Consider the following 15,016-nt stretch of genomic DNA (forward strand, 5'->3'; position numbering starts at 1 on the left):
GCTCAAGTTCTAGAAACTCATACCTCATCACAAAGCAGTGCAAACATCATTAAACCGTCCAGGTAGTATGATCTTATAAGAGTTCACAGCAGCAAAGTTGCAGTGGGAAACAAAGTGTGTGCAGAGCAGAAAAACGACTGTTTTTGAGTGTTTCATTGTCGGAAAGATGGCTGTACTCAGTGTTCTTTTTGTTCCTCTGCAAAATGCAACTTTTCCGCGCGCACTGAAAGAACGCTGATCATACGAGTAGCTTGATTTTTGAAAAGAGGGAGAAAACTAAACATTTCGACAGAATTTCCTCTCTTGCTGGGTTTGGTAGCTTATAATAAACTCTGACACGTCTCCAACCAAAACGTTTCCTTGGAGACGTGTCAGAATTTATTATGTGAGCAAAGGCCGCACAGATTTTGAGGACTCTATGCATATGCTGGTTTAATTTGGTTTGGTTTATGGGGGTTTAACGTCCCAAAGCGACTCAGGCTATGAGTGACGCCGTAGTGAAGGGCTCCGGAAATTTCGACCACCTGAGGTTCTTTAACGGGCACTGACATCGCACAGTACACGGGCCTCTATGCATCTGCACACCATGCTAAATCCCCTGAGATAATCTAAACAGGTCCAAAACACGAGTGTAATCGAATGTCGATGGCCCTGTGAGCTGCATCAGCGGACTGTAACGAATTTTCTTTGGTTGTATACGAACATACCAAAAACAAGAAATGTGATGAAAACACAATGAGGCAGAGCTCCTTTGTTACGAAGCTGGCTGCATAGACCGCAGTCGGTACTCTGTCTCGTGAGTGCCTTTGTTTGAAAGCACGTACCGCTTCATAAGTTTAAGAGACGCGACTGTGACCATGGCAGCCAACGGTTTATAGCAATAGCTCCATCTGGCCCCTTCTGAAATGATTGGTTACTAGCATATGAACTGCGCGGTGACTGCCACACTTCTAGGTGGACACCTCAACCACACAGTGAGGAAAGGGAGGAAGGGGGAGTGAAAAGAGAAAAGAGAGAGAGTTGCCGTAGTGCAGGGCTCCGGAATAGTTTCGAGTACCTGGAATTCTTTAACGTGCACTGACATCAAGCACCACACGGGCGCCTTTGGCGTTTCGCCTCCATCCAAACGCGGCTGCACTGGCTGGGTTCGAACCCGGGAACTCCGGATCAGTAGACGAGCGCCCTAACCACTGAGCCACGGCAGCGGCTCTGAAGGAATGCGTGCTCGCGCGTGCCGCTTAACATAATGCCGAAGGTAGGCCAGGTTAGAGTGAGAAGGGGGGGGGGGGGGGAGGAACGCAGCTAATTTTAGCAAGAGAGAGGGAGTTCCATAGGCGAAAGTAGAGTTGTGAGGAAGTTTGAAGTACATCCAGGGGTATAAAGGGAGCGGAGTGCGCGGCCACGCTCCCGTGACCTGCACCACCTTCGCTGTCTTATGGTTGGCGCACACTCACCCGCCATCAGATGACCTCCCCGTGCTCGAAGCCCGTGCCTCAGGTGGGGCGTGCTGTCGTAATACGAATCCAAACGCTTCAATACGCCTGTAGGGTGATCGAAGTACGCGGCAGGCCAGAGCCTGCAAACATGTTCGGCAGGTTGCACACAGGGAGCACGCTCTCGGGCAGCTGCCCAATAACATCCGCAAAACTGCGCCACCTTATAGGCATAAATTAACGTTTACACTATCATAAGTAAGGCGGGAAAACCAGCAATAGCAGCCATGGCCAGGATTCCGAAACATCTGATGGTCGTGCTACCTGGCGGTGGTCAGGAGCGCTGTCGTCAAGCAGGCTAGTCCTGTTAACTTTATAGTATTGCGGCAAAGATAGCTTTAGAGACACCAATTTGCAGGCAGTGCGTAGAAGGCCACCTTGAGAATACAAAGGCTGAAGCGTTGCTTTGTGTTCTGCAGCGAAGTTCATGGCTTGTCTGGAACAGCAAAACGCGGGCTTATACGTACTAGTTTTTTGTTATTTTTGAAGCGAAAGCTTTACTGGCCGCGAACTTGTGATTTCGCCGCCATAGCTGGGCGGACGCCGCGCGCTCGCCGCGCTATTGGCATGACATCACACCACGCACCTCGCCGCCGTTTGGTAGGACGTGACACTGCGTTCCTCGTGGTTGCGCTGGCCTCCGCTCGGTTTTTCAGCTGCGTCGCATGTCTGATAAGATGTCACAGGATTGAAAAGGAGGGCTCGCGTTCGCCGCAGCCACAGTTGAGGCGGCAGTATGGATGGCGACAAATCTGCTGAGCAGAAGGCCTGGAATCGAAATCGGAACGAGATGAAGAGGAAACGAATCACCCAGGAAGCAAGAAAAACAGAGCGCGGAACGACTGTCTAAACGCCGTGAATATGCCACCGCGAGACGGGCACGTTATGTGTCGTCTTTAACGCAACAACATAGCTAGACAGCCAGACTAACCTGGACTTGCAATCCAGCCAAGCTATGCCTTAGCTTTCGCTACGTATATCCTGGCATAGCCGAGTTTAGCGACTGCCAATTTTTTCTCTTGTCTTCGAACTTTCCTCAGGACTCTGATCTTCTACTTCCTCTTTGTGGGTAGCCGAGAATGTCATCAAATGGTGACCAACTCAACCGCTTTTCAACAACGTCCGTCCTTTATCCCCCGGCATTTTTTTATGCCTGAAATGTTTTTGTCTTCTTCTAGACATCATAAGGAAGCATCGTCATTTCAATTTTCGTCTTTGTATGAGCTAGGATGACGAAACCGCCATCGTAGCGCCATCAATGACGAAACTTGAAAGGCAACTTATCGATACTAAGAGATTAGGAAGGCCGGAAACAAAATTGTGTCAGTACTGATTTCGCTCATCTTTTGGATGGCGAATCTGAATGGGTGGAGATGTGGGGATCACAGGAGGAAGGTGCATCGTTGTTATTTTCTATGAAGCGTTTTTGGATCGTCTTGTAATCTTATATTTCACTATCAAATTCATTTGTCTTCCTAAAGCCGAGCCCTTTTCCGAGCAATGGAATCAGTTCTGAGTGCGCTCTTCGTCTGTCTAATCTTTCCTTCGTGTGTGCTTTTGTCTCATGGTAACTAGTTTAACGCCATGCCCTGCGCAATGAATACCAACCAACTGTTTACCTGTGTTAGGTAGGTTTCGTAGAATACCGAATCTTCAAGTTGTGTCCGAGGCTCTTTCTAGGTTGAAGACGATCGCGAGACATTGCTTATGTATAAACACCTGCAGCAATATTTTCAAGGTGCACAAGGTGGTTGATGTGCAACACCTTGTGTTAAACAACAAGTAGCGTATGTTAATTTTACTGCTTCGACCGATTTTTCGCATAGAATTATGACAAAGGAAGTTATGAAATTCCTTCTATCTTTCCCCGATATGCTGCGCCCACAGAGTAACAGAGCTTTTGAGATCTACAGGTCTATAATTTCCGGCAGTGGTTGGTGGTTTCTCAGGTTTTCAAAACTGAAGAATAATGGCCCGTGTTCATGGCCGAGGCACCTCAAGCGTCTCTCAGATATTACTGAAGAACTTTGAACGGCTACAGAGTATACCGTAAGGCGTGCATTTCGTAATAGATTCAGCAGGACATGGGTCTGCCTGTTTACTTGCAGAAATTAAAGCAGTTGTGACGTCCATGAAGTGAACGTTGGATTGCGCCAGTGAACACTAAGTGCGCGTGACGTGAACGGGCGACGAAAGACGAAAAAGGAAGAGGATGGAACAAATATTCCCAGGTGGCGAGCGGTCGAACAGAGAAGACGCGGTACAGTAGTCTATGGCAACATGCCGTTATCTTGGAAATAGCTCCTTACCAGGATTACATAAACAGAAGAGAATACACACATAGGACTGTTGGTAACATATGATAAAAAACAAAAGCCGCAATGACACACAACAGCAGAGAGAGAGAGCACCACGGTGCGAACAGCATTTTCATGTTCCCTGAGCGCAATCCTGTTCCGTTCCGACATTGTTCCTCTGTGCATAAACATGTTTACTTGCATCCGTGCATTCTTAAGGCTCATCGTCAGGGAAATACGGGACTGAAAACTCACTGCAAAAGGAATGACGACAGGAGCCACAGCGTGCCTGAACGTATTTCTGGCTAACGCATAGGTGTAAGACGTGCGCTGTGTTTTGTATCCGTAAAGCGGTACTTATTTCGCTACAAATGAAGTGGGGTGTTTCACGCCCTGAGTCGACGCGTGGGCTATGATGTACGCCGTAGTGGAGGGTTCCGGACGAAATGAGACAACTTTGAGTTCTTTGGGTTTTTTGAGTAAGTGGAAACAAAACGCGGCGTTGTTGTCCAGACCAAACGACCCGGAAATTCCAATGGCGTCATCAGCACAGCTGCCATAGCAACCATAAGAGAGCCGACAGAGGACACAATGTATACATAGGCACCCAATGCCCTTTAAGTCAAAGGCCTTTAGGGTGAAGACCTACAGGGTAAACTTCTTTGACACAATGTCCAGCGCCTTAAATGCCTTTCACTTGAAGGCCTTCAACCCAAAGGCCTGCACCCTAAAGGTATTTGGGACATTAGCACTTAGTACTACCTAGTAAACAAATTGGTTCACTAGTATCCCATAATGAGAAGCACGCACCCGCATTCACAGCACGTAAATACTCGTAAGTGACCGCCGTAATTTTCGACCAAGAAAAACAAGAACCATGGCAGAGATTGTCTCAAAGGCAACACACTGTCATCTGAGATCTGACAGTGATTTGTTGGCGATACCAACGTTTTCAAATCTTTTTAGTTCATAAATTCCTCGCCACGCCCATTCCTGCCACCTTGGCGCTGCGGTCGAAGGTTGAGCTATGCAACGGGCACCGTCTGCTACCACACCGAAGGTAGTATAAATCGTTGCTTTTCTTTTCTGCAGGCTTTTTGGCTGTCATATGTTCGACTTATTCATTCGTTAAGCTGTTCTAGCGCTGCTTTTGCAGCAAACAATCGTTGTGCATGTTCGTATACGTCGTTGCTTTCCTCGAGGTAGCGACGTTCGATAGCTGCGTTTGTTGTCGCAGCCGTCCTGTCTGCGTGCGCGGGTACAGAGCAGAAACATACAGTAGTGTGCCTACTAGTGGCGGATATTTACGTCTGACTGCCGCAAGAATCCGCGATTATCTCTCCGGCGTGGCATGTAGGACGCGCTGATATCAGTAACGCACGCTGTTAGTAAACACACGCAACATTACGACTCCTTCCGTTCACTATTTAAAATCATAATATTCGCCGTATTAACGCGTTCACACTGTGCAATCCCTAACGCAAACTTTCAAATAAGCTTCGCCTTTTTTCTCTCTCTCGGTACGCTGGTACGATGCGTATTTGTTCTTACGTGTTTATTGTAATGAAAAACGCGCATGTGTGAAACGGGAATGAATGAATGAATGAATCCTTTACTGCAAACACGGAGTGAAAACCAATAATGCGAGAGATCATCGCAGTTCTGCTGGTAGCCCACAGCGCTGGTTCCAGGTGTTAATAGAGGGTTCATGACGTTGTAAATATGTCACCCAGTCTCCTTGCTGCCTTAACAGACAATCTGTTCAAAGCTGCTCATACATGCTATTTTTTTCCGACGGAGACGCAAGGGTTCCTGCCACGTGCAGACGCTCACCGACGAGGAGTGCTTCAGCACAGGGAGCATCCTGACCCCTTCGATCATCTTTATTGCACTATGTATTATGTAGATTCATTGCCTTCAAAGGGTGTATACACCCTGGCGGGTGACATAGCGCTGTTTTAATGGCTGGTTTGGATTGTTTTTTATGTTTAGGGGGTGTTATGGCGTTTAACATCCCAAAGTAATTTCAACTATGAGGGACGCCGTAGCGGAGGGCTGCCTATCATTTCGACCACCTGGGGCTCTTTCACGTACACTGACATCGCAAAGCACACGGGCCTCAAGAATTTCGCCTCCATCGAAATGCGACCGCCACGGCTGGGATCGAACCCGCGTCTTTCGGGTCAGCAGCCGAGCACTATAATCACTCAGTAACCGCGGCGGCTGTTTTGATGGCGCAGAAGCGTCCGTTCTAAGCACAGTCCCCAGACAGGGCACACAGTTCTGCGAATAAGACATATTTCACTTGACCCCAAAGTTGTCACCAATATACATATCGTAATGACTATAGACAGTCGTGAGAGAACGCGACCCCAGTCAGACGACGACAAAGAGAGGTAGAAGCTGGAGCAACGCATCAGAAGAGCGCACAGAGCTTACGGCTCAGTCTTTCAGCAATGAAGCCCTGGGACTGAACCCCACATCACATTTGGTAGAGGTCGCTCCTGATCCCCATCCTCATCCTGGAACTCTGCAGCTGTACGTTACTATGACCGGCCACGATGCAAGACGGTGCTAGCCAGACATCGCCCACCATTCTGTGCTCTAGTGCGCAACGGCAGCGCGACCCAGCTATCTTTGGTGGCACCGATGACCACGACGTTGACGACTGGCTGGCCGCCAGCGAGCGCGTCAGCACTTACAACGCGCGGGACGATTCCGTCAAGTTTAGAAAGGTGCTCTTTTACCTCGGGGGCATTGCCAATCTTTGGTTTCGCAACCTCAAAGCTGGCATCCCGACGTGGACCTCCTCCAAAATGAGATTTGCGGACACCTTCGGCCGCTCCGCATTGCGAAAGCTCCTCGCCGAACAACGTTTCCGTGCCCGCGCTCAATAAACTGGCGAATCTATATAATTTTCACGGGGGCCTCATGCTGCCTTGCACCAAAAATTTAATTTAAAAATGCACTCAGCAGAACACGGTCGTCACTCTTTTCGCAGTTTTCTTTTAGAGCAGCCTTTTTAGGAGCGTAGACAAGTCCGAGGCTAAAGGTGAACATCACATTCTACATATATTTTCAAGTAGCTTTCCTTCGCGGGGAATAGCTGTTGCAAATTTTTGAACATCAATGTCGCTTGGTCGGGCAACAAAGGGCGGCTGTTTGTGTACATCCTGTAAAATCGAGAACGAGGTGAGTTGGTATGCTGGCTGAGCGTAAGCGCATTTTAACACACACATGATTAAAGAATCCGGTCGTGCGCAAGAGAATGGTTGCAGCACATCATGTGCCCGTGTTAACCTAAAGCGATCGGCCAGCTGTGGCCGACCGTACTCCTCATGGCAGCGTCTCAACTTCCCCTCTGGCCGATGTGGCAACGTGTTTAAAAGGCTCGAACACAGACGACAGCTGGAGCGGACGGAGCGCCAAATAGCCGGAGCGCTTCCGGGACAGAACCTTCGACCGCAGCGCCTCCTCAGCGCCTAGGAACGAGTCGTGCATGACTACGCAGCTTCAGTTTGGAAACTACGCAGATTTATAAACATTAAGCCACCCCACGTCGGATGTTCGGTTTATCGGTGGACTTTCTGTTTTTTACCAAGACGCCCCCAGCACGTCCATCGGACCTTCCAGTACAAAGAAGCGGACGCGCGTGGTTGATCCGTGTGCCGTCCGGAGACGGGTATAAGGACAGCAGCTTAGGGCAGCAGCTAAAATTTTATAAATATGTGTTAAAGTGCAATTTGGTAATCATTATTTTAACGTGCAAAGAAAAATTAAACAACTTGTGCGCAACTTTAACAAAAGCGGTGCGACAGCCCTGCAGTTGCTGGACCCGGTTATCGTGACAACACAATATATAATAAATTAAAATTAACGGCGTCAGTTAAGCTACCGAACACTTTGCAAGACGCAAGGATCAAGGACAACAAAAATAGAGTACTGTATCACACACTGGTACACGTAAATCACAAAACAACCTTCTGTCTGATACTGTTTCCTCACGCTTATGTATCCAGCTATGAATGGTGCCCTGTAAACATCAAAGGGGAGTTAATAATGAGCGAACGCCTGTCCTGAACTTTTCGTACCATGTATGCAGTCTATGGCTGGCGCAATTCAAGGAATGAAATGTGAAATTCTTTTATTTTAGGAACGTCACTACCGTACAAACAGTGAAAGTGGATGCGGTACGCACCACTTTCATTGTATTTCTACTTTTACTGCTAAGCACCAGATTGCATTAAAGACACGTACACCTGAAGCGCGCCGTAAGGGTAGAGATAAAGGGTGTACTGAGAGAAGAAATGAAGAAAGAGGCGCCGTAGTGGAGGTCTCCGGAATAATTTCGACCACCTGGGGATCTCTAAAATGCGCTGTCATCGCACAGCGCACGTGCGCCTTTTCGTTTCGCCTCCATCAAAACGCTGCCGCCGCGGTCGGGTTCGAGCCCGGGAACTCCGGATCAGTAGCCGAGCGCCCTAGCCACTGAGCCACCGCGGCTGGTCAAAGGTAGTGTAAAAGTGTGGAGCTGGGCAAGCCACAGGTGTTACAATGAGGAGGGCAGCTGGGTTGAAAGCATGAGAGACGGTGGGGCGAAATAAAGCAGCCCGTCTGTAATTGTCGCTATGTGGCGCTGGCCAGGGGCGACGAGGTACTGTGGGGTGGCGACCAATGTCATGCGGCTGCTGACTTTGTAGAAAGTGATGATTTGATGATATGTAGAACGGACTGATGTGGCCTCTTGCGCACGATTGGGTGCCCCCTTCCACAGTTTAAGAATATATTCTTACACCGTGCCCAAGAAGCCCCACCGGTCGCAGCTTCTGCCATCGCATGGCAGTGTCACATCGCTTAAACGCTTCACTACTGCGCCACGAGGGGCATGAGGACTCCCGGAGATCTACATCAATGTAAAGTCGAGAATGACCAATTCCGTATCTATGGGCATTAACCCATTAACGCTTTCGCGTTGTGCTCTTAAGACGAAGTTCAAGTGTCCCCGCCAATTTTCTTTTCTCTCTATTCTGTTTTTCTGACCGAATATCACGTTCATTGCGGCGAGGAAAGTCCCCTATAAGCGCTGCGGACGTCCCGATTCCAATGTCCGTTATCGGGCATGTTTTGGTCCTCCTGCAAATGCCCAGATTCGTACCAACTTAATCGGATGTTTGTCAGACATGCTGGCAATGTGCGAAGTTTTTTCGAAATTTGAATTTCTCAGCGTTTCCCTCCACGTGATCTCATGACTGCTTTTCGTCACAGTGAACTCCTTCGACCAAGTCTTTCACACAAAAGGACACAACTCGAGCTCTTACGTGAAAGCGTAGTTAAGCCAAGCCTACTAAAAAAGCTAGCTGACTTTTTCACGCGAACCTCTTCCTACTAAGACTGCCTTGCCATCCAAAGTGCGTCTGTTTCGCATGCGGTATGCAGCATGTACAACATTCTTAGACAAAATTTTTGAATATTGGAAAACTGTTAAGGAACTGGTATAAAAATTTTCAAGGTATTGGTAAATTCTTCCGATATGTAGCAAAATCTTTCTTTTATAGTGCTTCCATCGCTCACATGGAGCAGTTAAAGGGACTCTGAAATGATTTCGACGGGAACATTCTAGTTCAAGAGATCTGTAGATGTGGTCTATGTGAGTATTCCAGTCAAATTGAAAGCTCTGTGTAGACCCTATAAATGGGAAATAATTTTTAAAAATCGCCGCTTGCAGTATCTCGCAACTGATTAGTGATTAGGGCGACACCTCACTGATGGCGCGTCCCCTAACCCTATGACGTCAGTGAGCAGAATGGCCAAACCAGCCATATATAAAATTGATTCCTTAATCATAGGGTCCACACTGAGCTTTCAAATTTGACTCGAATACCCACAAAGACCACCTCTACATATCTGTCGCACTAGAATATGCCCATCAAAATCAATCCACGGTCTCTTCGGACAGCCATATAAAACCAATGAGGAACGCTTTTGACGAAAGAAAAAACGTTAATAACAAAACAGTACAAGTCTGCCGACGGGAGATCCGCGGGTGTATTGATTGTCATAGTGAAATCTTACAATATATGAAAAAAATTGTGCTCTTAAACATTTTTCTGTTCAAAAATGCTTTTGTCCAGGATTGTTCGGCATGTAATGCTGCAGTAATATCTACACTAACCACCTCTCGAGTTGTCTGGTAATACATGTACACAAATACGTTCATTACTGATGCATACCGAAAAAGCCCGAAGAGCGGTAAGGAGCAATAAACTTTTTTTTGCAGCGCAGAAGGGCCAGTTTGTTGCAGATAGTATGGCATGAGTGTTATAGACCACAAATCTAGCATATTAGATTCCTTCAGAAGTTTCTGTGTTCAGGGTGGTCAGACGGGCCAGTACATCAGCAGCCTTCGGCTGGCTACAAGCCTCTAAACTCAGATGATGGCAGCTTTATTCAGAGCTGTGAGGTTTGGGATAGTTAAGCCGTGAATAATAAACCGGTTGCTTTAGTAGATAATAAACTCGTAAGCCTCCAGCAGCGATTTGGAACAGACAGCGCGGCTTTTACGTCATCGAGGCCTCGGCGATACTTTCAGGCAACAGGGCGCTCTTTATGACAATCACGTGACTGAATTATGTGACAGCTTTTGTATGCACACCTTCGACCATGGCCCTCTCTGTCGGTAAAGTGGTCAAGACAAAGCTTTTTTGACTACTGTGTTTATAGAGCCGCTAGCTGATGCCATCATCGATGCAACCGATTGGTTTTGGTACTAAAGATGTCGCCGAAGGATCGGCTATATATATATATCAACGATGGTTTCTTCCGGGGAGGAGTCGGATTCCAAAGCGCAAGCAAGAATGATGGCCAAGGAACTTTTGCAACAGATGGTTAGTGAAGATCGTCAACTGTACAATATTTTTGATCGTTTTACAAAGCAGCTGTTGAAAGCCCGCTCCTTGTGTTGAGCATCGCTGTCGAGGGCCGTTGTAACCGGAGAGTGGCTACCGACGTCCGGAGGTTAGCAGGTGGTTACCGTGGAAGAAGCTCACGGCGCCCGCCAGTAGGCATGCATCGCGTGCATGTCCAGCCACTCAACCAGAGAAAGCAGTGTGCACGCTCTTTCATCTCGTGTTCTGCACTGTGGCTTGAACCGCAGCTGGTATACGACAAAAATTCGGGGGAGGAAAACGAAGACGTTGTTCGACCTACTATCGCCTCAGCTCTGTTTCTTTACCTAATTTTGCCTATTTTACCTAGCTTTATTTGAATATTCGAGGGCGGCAGCATCTTCAAGGCGGTCCTGTCCCTGTGGGAAGAGTACGGCTGCTCCGGCGCCGGCAAGCCTGAAGGGACCACGCCAATCAAAGGAGGCTGGCTCGGAAGTGGCGGCCATGGCTTCCCAGGCCGTGGAGCGACTAGAACATGGAGACGACCACCCGTCCAGAGAGACCTCATCACTTAGTGGGGATGAGTCAACGATCGTGGACGGTGACGAGTCAGTGGCCGATATGGCTGACGTAGACCACGAGGGCTTCAAGTTGGTGAGTTATCGCAAGCAACGAACGGTCGGGATCCCTGTAGTGGTTGAGCCCACAGAGAAAGGGGTTGATTTAAGACACAGTAATCCTATCTTACTTTTCGCGGCCATTCAATCACTGCTGTCGTCAGCTCCGATTCGCAGTCGGTTCACCATGCACGGGGCTCTTCAGCTGGGTGTCTCGACGGAAGAGCAGGTTGACAAGCTCCTGCAGTGCTCTGATTGGCGACATCAATGTTAACGTGCGGTTGCCCTAATCGTACATGAAGAACACCTGTGTTATTAAAGGTGTACCAAAGTGGTATTCAGAACGCGACCTACTTGATTATTTGAAACCACAAGGTGTTCTGCACGTGAAACGACTCGTGCGTCATGTGCAGTCTCCATAAAAAGAATGTGCTGCGAAACCTACCAACTCTATCGTGCTGACATTCGCTCCCAACTCAGAGGGCCCCGAAAAAATTGATCTTGGATTCACAAAACACGCAGCTGCCAATTTCACTGAAGCTCCTCCACGGTGTTTTAGATGCCAATGGTTTGGGCACGTGGACAAAGTTTGCACAAAGGATCGACGCTGTAAGCGGTGCGGAGGCGGCCAAGACTGAAACCTGCAAGGCCGATTTCGCTTGCGCCAATTGCGGTGGTGATCATCCAGCGAGTTTCGAAGGCTGCCCCTTCAGTGTGAGCGCTCTGCACCGTCGAATATCCTTTATTGCTGGTCCCAAAATCCAACCTACTGAGACGCCTCTCCCAGGATTAGACGAGTTCCCAGTGTTGGAGTGTGATGTTGTTGCGTTACCGAACAATATCCCTAAGAGACCTGAGTCCAGCAAGACACCAAGGTTCATTGCGTGCGAGTCGGTTGTTCGACCTGCAGCAAAAAGTGCCCATGTTCCTGAGCGACCGGATCACAGCCAGGCTCGACGGCAAGGGGGCCTCTCATAATGCAGAAGTGACAAAAAAAAAAACCAGCTACTACGGCCAACAGTGTGTCCCCGTCGGCATCATTTGTCGATGTTGTGAGTGCCTTGCGCAAACTAAGGAGCTCAAAAATCAAAGTGTGTCTAACCTTCATGTTTTGTTTGGGGACCTGCGTTCACATGTTCCAGCGATGCCGCCTGGTAACCTGAAGAACTCCCTACAGCTGGCGCTTTCTTTTGAGTCCCTAATTACCACCTTCGCAGCGAAATTCCTTGCGATCTAATATGAATCGGGTTAAACCTCGTGGATCTAATCTTCACCGAAAAGTGCCCTTTATATTGCAATGAAACTGCGCTAGGATTTTAAGTCGGTTAGCTGAACTATTCTTGAAAGAGACTTGTGTTCCAGTATTGACCCTGTCAGAAGCTGGCCTGCCAATCGGGAGATGTTTGACTGGATATGTCGCCCATAAAAGCTACAGCATAAATTCATTTCCTGCAGGAATGACGCGCTTTACATAAGAAGGGAAATTCCACGTGTTTCTCTCAGCGTTGCCGATCTTTGCACGGATTGAATTGAGGTAGCGGCTGTGAGAATACAGCTCGGCTTTTGAACCCTTTCTATTGCATCTGTGTGCGTGTCCCCGCGGAAGAACGTAGCACTGGATTTGTTTCTACAGCAGCTCTGCGACCGCTGTCCAACTCGAATCACCTGCAGTAATTTCAACGCCCATCATAACGTCTGCGGTGACAGGAACACGGATTCCCGTGGACGCAAACTCGTAGACATTATTATCAGCTGTACCCTTCTCTATAGTGGACACAACTTGTCTCCTTTCGGAATTGATGAGGAGGGCGACGGCTAGGTACTGGGCCCTGCCAGACACCCGCCACATCCGCCTTAAACGGCTAGATCCGACGATGACCTTTTCAGTTCTTCGCGGAATACCTCGCCCTATTGCATGCGTTATCCGTAGACTACGTTTAAACGTGGCATTCACGCGCAAATACTTGCACTTAATAGGATAAGCGGACTCCCCGGAATGTACCATATGTGGCGTGCTAGAAACTATAGAACATGTTTTAGTGGCGTGTCCAGCGTATGCACGTGAAAGACTCATACTCGCATCTGCTGTGAAGCCTATGGACACATCGCTCCTCTCTGAGGATTTGATCCTCGGCGCTTGGCCAGAGTTTTAGAACTGTAAAGGCAACGCGAGCGCTCTCACGCTTTTTGAGCGACACGGACCTTGTCTCGCGTTTGTGATGTCAGAAAGTGTGCCTTTATTTTAAAGTAGTTTTTCATCTGCCTCCTCCCATCATCATCGTCCCCCATCGTGACCTTCTTTTATCTCCTCTTCCCGTCCCCCAGAGCAGAGGAGCAGGCCAGATATTCATTTTTCAGGCCAACCTCTCTGCTTTTCCTATCAATAAACCCTCTCGCTCTTGGACCTGTGTGTTGCCAATGACGGAAGCCCCACTTTCTTCCGGCCTCCAGCCGCAGCGACAGCTATAGACCTGACACTGCATTCACCTGACGTCCGCGTGAGGTGGTCAACAGCGCCTGACCGCAAGGGAAGTGCCCACTGTCCGATATTTGCGTTTGCTGTCGACTTTCCTAAGCGTGGTCCTAAAGTTAGCAATGTGGTCAACTGGGATAAGTACAGAGAGCACCTAGAACGTGTTTCTGGTGATGTTAGTGACAAAATGATTTCTAGTAAGCTGGCAGCAACTACGGCGCTCAAGTTACCTGATCCTTTTACGGCCCCGGATTTAAAACTCAGGAACCTTTGAGCAGCGAGAACGGCGGAGCGCCAATCCATGCGGAAGAAGGGCGACAGGTAGATGAAGACAACCTTCAATAGGCTGAATTCTGCCATTCGACGGCGCACGAACAAGCTGTACAGGTCGCAGTGGGCCTAATTCTGCGCTAGTTTGTGTTCTCACCGATGACGAGAATATAGCGAACTATTGGCAGCCTTGCTGGAGAATCTCGCCCTTCGAAGCCTCTTGAAGCTCTTGCAATACGCAAAGAAAAACCTATTGCGTGCTTGGCAGAGGAATTTGCAGACGCACTTGTACGTGCTAATTTGGGAATGGATATATATACACCACCTGCTTCCTCCAGGGTTATCATGGACGTCCCGTTCACCCTTCGTGAGCTTCAGACTGCGCTCAGTGGCCTGCGCGACGGTGCGCACCAGGTCCCGACGGCATCACCAATCAAATGCTGAATAATCTGCACTTGCAAGTCAGAAAGGAGCTCCTCAACTTCATCAGCCGAGTTTGGGAGACTGGTGATGTTCCTCCGTCATGGAAGGTGGAACATGTAGTTCCAGTACTGAAGCCTGGCAAAGACATGACGGACCTTGCCTCGTATCGCCCTGTGCCATTGACCTCCTGTGTAGCTAAGTTGATGGAGAAGCTGGTAAATGAACGCTTATCGCGGTGCCTTGAGGGACAGCAAGGCACTGCCAACATGTATGACAGGATTCCGTCGAGGTCTTAGTGCCCAAGATAACATCTTAGACTTGGTGAGTCACATTGAACACCAGAGAGCTTTCGGCCTTTCCACCTTATCCATTTTTCTTGACGTTCCGAAAGATTACGACAACGTACTTCAGAGCTCAATTCTAAACAGCTTGCAAGGCATGGGCATAAAGGGCATATGTTAAGATTTATTCACAAGTTTATAAGTGATCGTGCGGTTCGTGTACGGCTAGGGAGTACCTTAAGCACCGAAAGGGTTCTATCACGAGGCGTGCCTCAAGA

Source organism: Amblyomma americanum, chromosome 6 (assembly GCF_052857255.1).
Source record: "Amblyomma americanum isolate KBUSLIRL-KWMA chromosome 6, ASM5285725v1, whole genome shotgun sequence".
NCBI lineage: Eukaryota > Metazoa > Arthropoda > Arachnida > Ixodida > Ixodidae > Amblyomma > Amblyomma americanum.